At 45.2% G+C, this 8,085-nt stretch overlaps 1 long non-coding RNA gene across 1 annotated transcript; it reads right to left on the minus strand.

Annotated features, from left to right (window-relative positions):
- Positions 1–4,121: 4,121 nt before the first annotated feature.
- On the minus strand, positions 4,122–7,850 carry LOC113949932. Its single transcript, XR_003528613.1, has 3 exons — positions 5,954–7,850; positions 5,612–5,849; positions 4,122–4,483 (listed from the first exon to the last, which is right to left on the minus strand). It is a non-coding gene; the product is annotated as an uncharacterized LOC113949932 (long non-coding RNA).
- Between the last annotated feature and the right edge of the window lie 235 nt (positions 7,851–8,085).

The raw sequence follows: 8,085 nt of genomic DNA on the forward strand, positions 1-8,085 counted from the left end.
GCCAGTGCCCACACTGCCAATTCTATGGTGTATATGCATCCCTGCCTTAAGGCTTTCACGTTTTGGGGGGCTGCTTTCTTTATTAACACAGTGTGCCAGGCAGCAGGTACCTGGACAACTGAAAACTCAAGCTGCAAAACTGCATTTATTTTAAAGGGGCTCAGTTCTACCAATTGCCTCTCCATCTACAGCTTTGGCTGTCATTCATAAATGCATTACTGCCAAATAGAAGTTAGTTATATTCACTTCTAACCTGTGCCAGATAAGAGATATTTAAGGTATGCATGCTTTAAATCTTCAAGCTACTGGCCATGAATCTAAAGGCCCATCACAGCAAATATAGTATCTCAGAATAAAACAGCTTGTAAGTTAGTTGCAGTAAAACCTGGTCTTTAGCCTACTGCATAAAGTAAAATACACAGTTGGAGTGGGGGAGGCAGGCATGCTCCAACCCCTATATCAAACAGGCAATAAAACATACATTATCCACCCACCCACAGCAAGATCAATATTTCTCTAATGTATCTTAACTGGCAAGACCAGGGTTATCTGACATGGACCCCACGAATCTTCAGGCTGGGCTGCACCACACACTGAGGGGGCAGAGATTCCCGAGCCACTGAGTCCACACAGCAAAGGTAAACCAGCTGTCTTGGCAGGACTCAGGCACGTCAGCAGGCAGACAGGGCAGCACCACTCCACACCCCAGCAGGTCTGTGTCACACAGGTACCCTGCAGCAGCAGCAGAGGGAAATAACAGCCAACAGCCAGTGCCTGTTTACACTAACAGCTTCTGCAGAGGTTCATGTCTAGCAACAGGATCAGGCTCCCCATCCCAAAAGCAGCCTCTCTCCCATGTAGCAGAGGGAGCAATGCTCTGAACAAAGGTGTGAGTGGGGTATTGTAGAGCGATTTCCCTACGCAGGCAGCATACAAATAAGGGCAACCCCACTGCAAACTCTGCACCTTCAGCCAAATGAAGTTTTAACGGCATGTTTACCCAGCCACTGCTCTGGGTGCCCTGGGAAGACCTCACATCATCTTCTTTGGCAAGGTCAGAGTGCCCCAGAGCACAAGATAGCTGGTGAGCAAACACACTTTATTAGAAGTCATGTAAAGCATTTATAATGCTTTTACTAGTGCTAGGACAATGCAAAGCACTAGTAATTATCTCGTATTTCTTCCAATAGACAACGATGCAAGCAAGGTAGCTTCAAAAATTAAAAAAACAGCTCTATCCATATAAATCCACATGTCCAGTGATTCCATTTCCAAACCTACATAAAACATCACATATATATTTCTTATGCACACAGGATCAGATTATAATCTCAGACAGTGCAAGCTGTCACATCTGGCAGTCAACCCTACCAGGTTAATATTTCATATCACACAGCTCAAATTCCTCACACAGATACGTATAAGATGTAATGGGACCATGAACTGAGACTAGACCTCAGGAATTATTTTGACAGATTGTACACAGACCTAGGAAAATGTGACAGCACTTTACATTGGCTGCACCCAGTAAGATGGGAAATGGCCACATGTGGTGGGCTTCAGCTGGAAGATAAAGTTTGTGTTCTGTACTGTATAACAGCTTGTGTCCCATGTGACAGTACTTTGTCTAGTCAGCATCTGTATTTCAAAAAATAATTAAAAAAAAAAGAAAATTATTCTCTGGACATCAGCCGCAGGTACAATCCCAGGCTGACCACAGCTCTTGCTTCTTAGCAGTCCAAGCACATGGTACTAAAGCACAACAGTTTGATCACCAGCAAGTAAGCAAAGCCAAGTGCCAGCTGTAGCCACCAGCTTTGCCACTTTGCCAGGGGCCCCACTGAGTGCAAAGAGGAGAATCTGCACCGGCGGCTGCTGCGCGCCAGGCTTCCTGCTGGGAGAGCTGCTTAGGGACAACCAAAGTGGCAAGGAACACGATAGGGGACTCCTGCCCCGTGAAGAATGCTGGTGACAAGAGCCAGCAGGGCAGTGCAAGTGCTTTCCCCTGCCTGTAGGACAGCCTCAAAGCCACAGAGAGAGATGTGCACCACACAAATTCCAGAGGATTCAAATTCATCAACAGCAAGACAAATTAGCCTACAAACTTGAGTTTAATGGCTCTTTGCACATAACATAAATATGAACTTTTTAGAAGCACATCTAATTAAAATCACAGCTTGCCTTTAACCTCAAAATAATCCCCTTCACTGTCCAGTTTGATAAGCTGAGTAGGGAGGGGGCAGGAAGACAACACATAACTGCAGGATGGAGGGGTGACCCAAGAAATTACAGAGCCTTCACTTACATGTTAAATTACATTGTTATGGCAATACAGGCCTCCACCATTTTACAAAATAAACAAACAAACAAACCAAAGCAAAATACCCCCCCTAATATAAACAACAAGACAAACTGAAATTAAAAAATAAAAGCAAACAAGCTCTGGGAGTAAAACACTTCAGTTTATTATTTGTGCAAAGCCTCGATAGGGGCAGTTGTGACTCCTGGCCTCCAACAGACAACTTAGCTCAATGCTAGAGCAACAAAACCAATCAAAAATGTAAGTCAGGTTTGTCTATTTTATTAAATTGTAAAAAGATAGGGTAATAGAGATGCTTTTGATGGAACAAAATTGCATACATTTAGCAACATCTGGAACACAGTATAACAAAAAAATGCAGGACTTCAATTTTGGTAGCTGTTCAAATGCATACTCAGAGGTCAAATGTAAGCCCATATTTCACTTGTGTGAAGATATAACTGAAGAACAATAGAGATAACTCAGATTTTTTTTTTAAATCAACCTTAATCTAAACCCAAATTTTCATTAGATGAACTACAGTCCAAAAATGACAGCACCTGGCTAACCTGTGAGGCAGGAAACGAGAAACAAGACCAGCTTATCCACTCTCACCATCCAACCTTGCAAAAAAAAAAAAAATAAATACATAAAGTAAAACAAACAACAAAGGACAAAGATTTTAGAATCATTTAATAAAGTAACACAATTTTAGACAGGTAAATCTGCATCTTTAATTTGTTAACCTCACAGCACCATCTCTTGAACATGAAAACAGTACAATTCCATGGCTGCACTCCCTTCACGTTCGGCTGGGTTTGTCTCCGGCACTGCTAGACAACCAAGCCTGTGTTTTGGAAAATTTGTAATGTAACTTTCCCAAAGCATTGCCACGACATGCCTATATGCTGCCCCATCATTCCTCAGCTCAGATACAGCTTGGCATCCATCATTTTGTTTTTACAGCACTCCACAATCGCACCCAGGCTCTTCCCACTACAGACGAAGAGGTCCCTGTTCTCAAGAACTTACAGTCTAAAATTAGAAGCAATACAACAAGTGAGGTGAACAGCAGAGAAGAATGAAGGTTACAGGAGGATAGTTGGGCAACCACTCGTCTGGGAGAAACATGCATCTCAGCAGGTCAACCGAAAAAAATAATTCAGTCTACACAAGCACTGGTTTCCCCCTAAGTGCCATCATGGAAGAGATAAGTGAATAGGGGAAGGGCTGACTAAAGGACAGAGGGCACTCTCAGGCTAAGGAAGGTCTCTCTCATTTCTTGCGCTCATTCTTCCCGCTGGGTTCTTTGGCTGACCACATATGTCAGAGCACCAGAATCTCTTCCATTGTGACATCACAGACACGATGGCTTGTGAGATCACAGTGTGTGAGATCACAGTGTGTGAGATCACAGCGTGTGAGATCACAGCGTGTGAGATCACAGTGTGTGAGATCACAGTGTGTGAGATCACAGTGTGTGAAATCACCAATGTGTGAGATCACAGTGTGTGAAATCACCAATGTGTGAGATCACAGTGTGTGAAATCACCAATGTGTGAGATCACAGTGTGTGAGATCACAGCGTGTGAGATCACCAATGTGTGAGATCACAGCGTGTGAGATCACCAATGTGTGAGATCACCAATGTGTGAGATCACCAATGTGTGAGATCACAGTGTGTGAGATCACAATGTGTGAGATCACAATGTGTGAGATCACAATGTGTGAGATCACAATGTGTGAGATCACAGTGTGTGAGATCACAATGTGTGAGATCACAATGTGTGAGATCACAATGTGTGAGATCACAGTGTGTGAGGCTGAAGGCGCTGATTACTTAGGGGAGCACTTGCTGGAGCTATGGCACCCTACAAGGCTGGGAAACAAACACATCTCAGTTCACTTGACAACACAGTGAAACCCACACGAGACTCCACACCAGCAGGACGTGAACTCGTCCAAACAGACCACCCAGAAGCTGTCCCAAAGATGCACAGTATAATTCCACTCCAATTTTATTAGGCCACCTCTGCTAGGCAACCCACTTTCGTCAGCTCCTTGACTGGTCTCCTAAGACAGGCTTTGCTGTGTATTTTTAAACCTCCTCCAAGAGTAACTGCAGATGAGCAAACGGGTCTAAGCTGGAGTCTGAAGAAGTTCCACACAGCAAAGGACTGGTCACTTAGAAGAAACGTAGAGAAAGGAAAGAACAAAAATTAAAACAAAGTAACAACAAGGATGCATACAGCAAAAGCCACAGAGGAAGAGCAGATTTGCTATTAAGGAAAAGAACAGTTGCACAGGATCAGACCAAAAATCTTCTAGTCCGCTCTCCTGCCTCTGCCTGGGAGCGATAAGACAATGCACCAGGGTGAAACTACACACAATGAGGTTAATTAAAAGCCAGTAGTTCTGGGAGGCCAAAAGGAGGCTGGCCTGTCCTTCCCTCTCAGTCTTACTCTCCTGCTGATTACGTTACACCAGTTCCTGAGCTTGTCCGGCCCTTCTGTGAGCTGATTCAACCACAGGAACCTATAAAAGGACTAACACAGCCAGAATAAAGTGCAATTAAAACAAGATAGTTTCCGTCTGGTTCAGTGAGACAAACCAGCTTGGGGCCAGGCTGGATGAACACCAAAGCTCAAAGAAGAGGATGGGCCCACATTGGCATGAGCAGGAGCAAGATGAGTCATTGGGAGCTGTTGGTCAGCTCAGCTGCTCACCAAACTCAGACCAGGATACAGACACCTGGGATGGTGTGACACTTTCCAGGAAATGGAGAAGGTATCCCGGCTGTAGCAGCACAGACACATAAAACTGGAATTCCCAAAGCCCATCGGACCATCCTGACTGCACCTCATGTAATGCTGGCCATAAAGTTTCCACTTCCTTACTCAAGCCCAAAGGCTTGAACACCTTTCAGAAAAGTTTCTGGCCTTGAATTGCAGCATCAAGAATGGAGGTTCCCCACTACCTTCAGACAGCTCATTCCAGTGGTCAATCAACTGTCAAAAAATAACACGTCTTAGTTTTCACTCAAACTTTCCCAGCCCTGGTCTTTGAAGCAAGTTCTGAAATTTATGGCACTTCAGTGTACTCAGTCCACAGCACAGCTCCCAGTGCCAGGAGCAAGAGATTTGTAGCTCCTATGCATCTAGCCAGTAAAAGCTACTATTGCATTTTGGTCTCATTTAGTGGAAAAGAGCATAACCAACCACCCTTTGTTTAATGGACTCTGGCATGCATAATTACTTCATTTGCACACAGAGGAATGCTACAATTGTTCAAACCACTTACACAGCCACACACCTTTGTTATCTGAAAAAATGAAGGTTAACACCTGAGAGTGCCAAATGAATCTCAGTCTGGATCCAAGGAGACGAGATTTACGTTGCTCAACACAGTGGTCACTTTTGATCTTCACAAATGAACTCCAAAAGTGTTAAAGCTCTGTCCAGGTAGACTGGCAAATGCTCCAACCAGGGCATGGTTTCCACACAATCCAGCCTCAGTGAGTCTGGAAAACCAGCCAGGGAAGATGTTGACTCTAATATTCAACCATGGAAAAAAATTATGACTGTAACAAATACAGCTGAAATTTAAAAAAAAAATAAAAAAATTCTTTTTTGGTTGGGAGTGAAGTATCTTTACCTGCACAACATATCTGGAGAGAATATAACTTCTCAGCTGGCATTTGGCCAGCACAGATCACTTCTCTTAGAGGAGGGAAATGGTCCAAATGATACCTAGCAGCAACAGCCAGCACCTCTGCTCTAGGTTATGCTTTGAGAGCCACAACTTTTCCTCTTCTTCCCTCATTCCCCTGCTTGCCGTGGCACCATGCTGGTATGTTAGCTCACCACTACTAGAGAAAAACAGTGAGTCTCAGGATGACCACTTCCAGCAAAAATACCTGCTTCAGATCCAAGGACAGACTTGTGACAAAAGCACAGCTGCTTACAGCCTTCCGTGCTCTCCTGCAGCCACAGCTGGATGCCACCACACCTGCACTCTCTGGCCTTGTGGCCCTTTCCTAAAGGTGACCACTGAACTGAGACAGGGACAGAGTAAAGTGCAAATACTTGTCCCATTTAAGCCTCTTCCAGAACTCCATTTCTAAAATTTAATGGGGGGGGGGGGATAAAAATCAAATCAAGGCCTTCCAAAGTTAGCAGAATCAAAACAAGATAAGCACCAAGCCAGCTGTAATCAGGCCTCCTAAAGGAAGCAAACTGAAGTGTCTCTCAAGAGCAGAACAGAAACTTTAGGTCCTATCAGAGTATATTCAATCCAAGGACTTCTTTATTTAGCATCAAGCACACAAGCATTTTCTTTAATTCTTTAATCACTTTCTTCTTTTGGATTTTGGTAACACTCAAATACGTCTAGACACACACTAACTTTATTAAAAAAACCCAACACACCATTCATGTAGAGCTACCCAAAGTTTGAGATAAACAAGAACCATAAAAGGGCCACAGGGTCACTCTTCAATCAAAAACAGGCATTTAGTCCACGCTGCAAATTAACATTAAAATCCAGCTGCAAAGGGCAGAATTCAGTGCTTCAAAAAGGGAAACAAAAATATCTGAATTAAAAAAAACAACCGAAATCAAACTTCCCAAGCCTACACACTGAAGAGTAAACAACTGGACTTCTAACATACTACTTAATTTCAAAACAGAAGTTCAAATGCCAACTTTAACATCAAGCGCTATGAGATGCTACAACGTTGCAAAGAGCAACTACAGGACAAAATAAATTCAAGTTACCACTAAAAACAAATCAAGTACAACCCTCAAGCAGCTGTCTAACAGCATCTGATGGGACAGGTACATCTGAGATGTACCTTCCTGGAGCCCTCATCCTTCCTGAGGCACAGTGCAAGTGTCAACCTATTAGAAAACTTTCTGGTCCCTTGCATCGCAGCTGAAAGAATACTAAGAGTTCAGACTAAGCACCATCTGTCAATCCACCATTTCTGAACACAAAAGCTCAATAAAAAACCAAGATAAATAAAGAAGTAGTAAAACAAACGTTGGACTTATTAGCAAACAGACCAGCAGTGACCACGAAAATCCACCAGACACAGGACTTGTAAAAGAGAGAACATAAGCAGTAAATGATAACACCTCTTCATACATCTCAGTTTGGAAGAAACACCTGTAAGAGCACAGCAGCGAGAAAAGAACAGGAGAAGAAATTCCTACTGCCAGTCAGGAAACAAGTAAACAGACTACACTCCTAAGCTTTCTCAAGTTTACTTCAGTCTCAAGATCTGAGGCAGGTGATCAGTTCAGTCCCACAGGTAAAAAAAAATAAATCAGGGGAGTGGAGGGGAAATCAAACCTCCTACTCCCCCATCACTTCCACCTATGAACCTCCCCATCCCAAAAGGAACATGGAAAATCCTCCCTGCTGCTGCCTCCTGCGCGCCCCGCGCACACCCCCCCGGGCAGACGGGCTTCTGTCCCTTCCCCAAGCCCTGACAGCCACCGATCCCGCTCCAGCTGGGACCTGGGGGACTGCTGCCACCGCCAACACCGGCACTTACACCCCCGGCAGGGCCTGGCCGCCGGGGCGTCGAGCGGACGAGATGCCAGCACCCCGCGCCCTCCCCTCGGCCCGGGGCCGCCCCCTTGGCTCCCCCGGCCTCCCCACAGCCTCGCCCCGCCGCGCCCCGGCCCCCAGCCCGGCCCACCGCCCCACGCCCCCGGCCCGGACCCCGCAGCCGCAGGGGAGCCGGGCCGCGCCCCCGCTCCGCGCCGGGCCTCTACCCCCTC

Source organism: Corapipo altera, unplaced genomic scaffold, assembly GCF_003945725.1.
Source record: "Corapipo altera isolate COAL_440 unplaced genomic scaffold, ASM394572v1 112, whole genome shotgun sequence".
Taxonomy (NCBI): Eukaryota; Metazoa; Chordata; class Aves; order Passeriformes; family Pipridae; genus Corapipo; species Corapipo altera.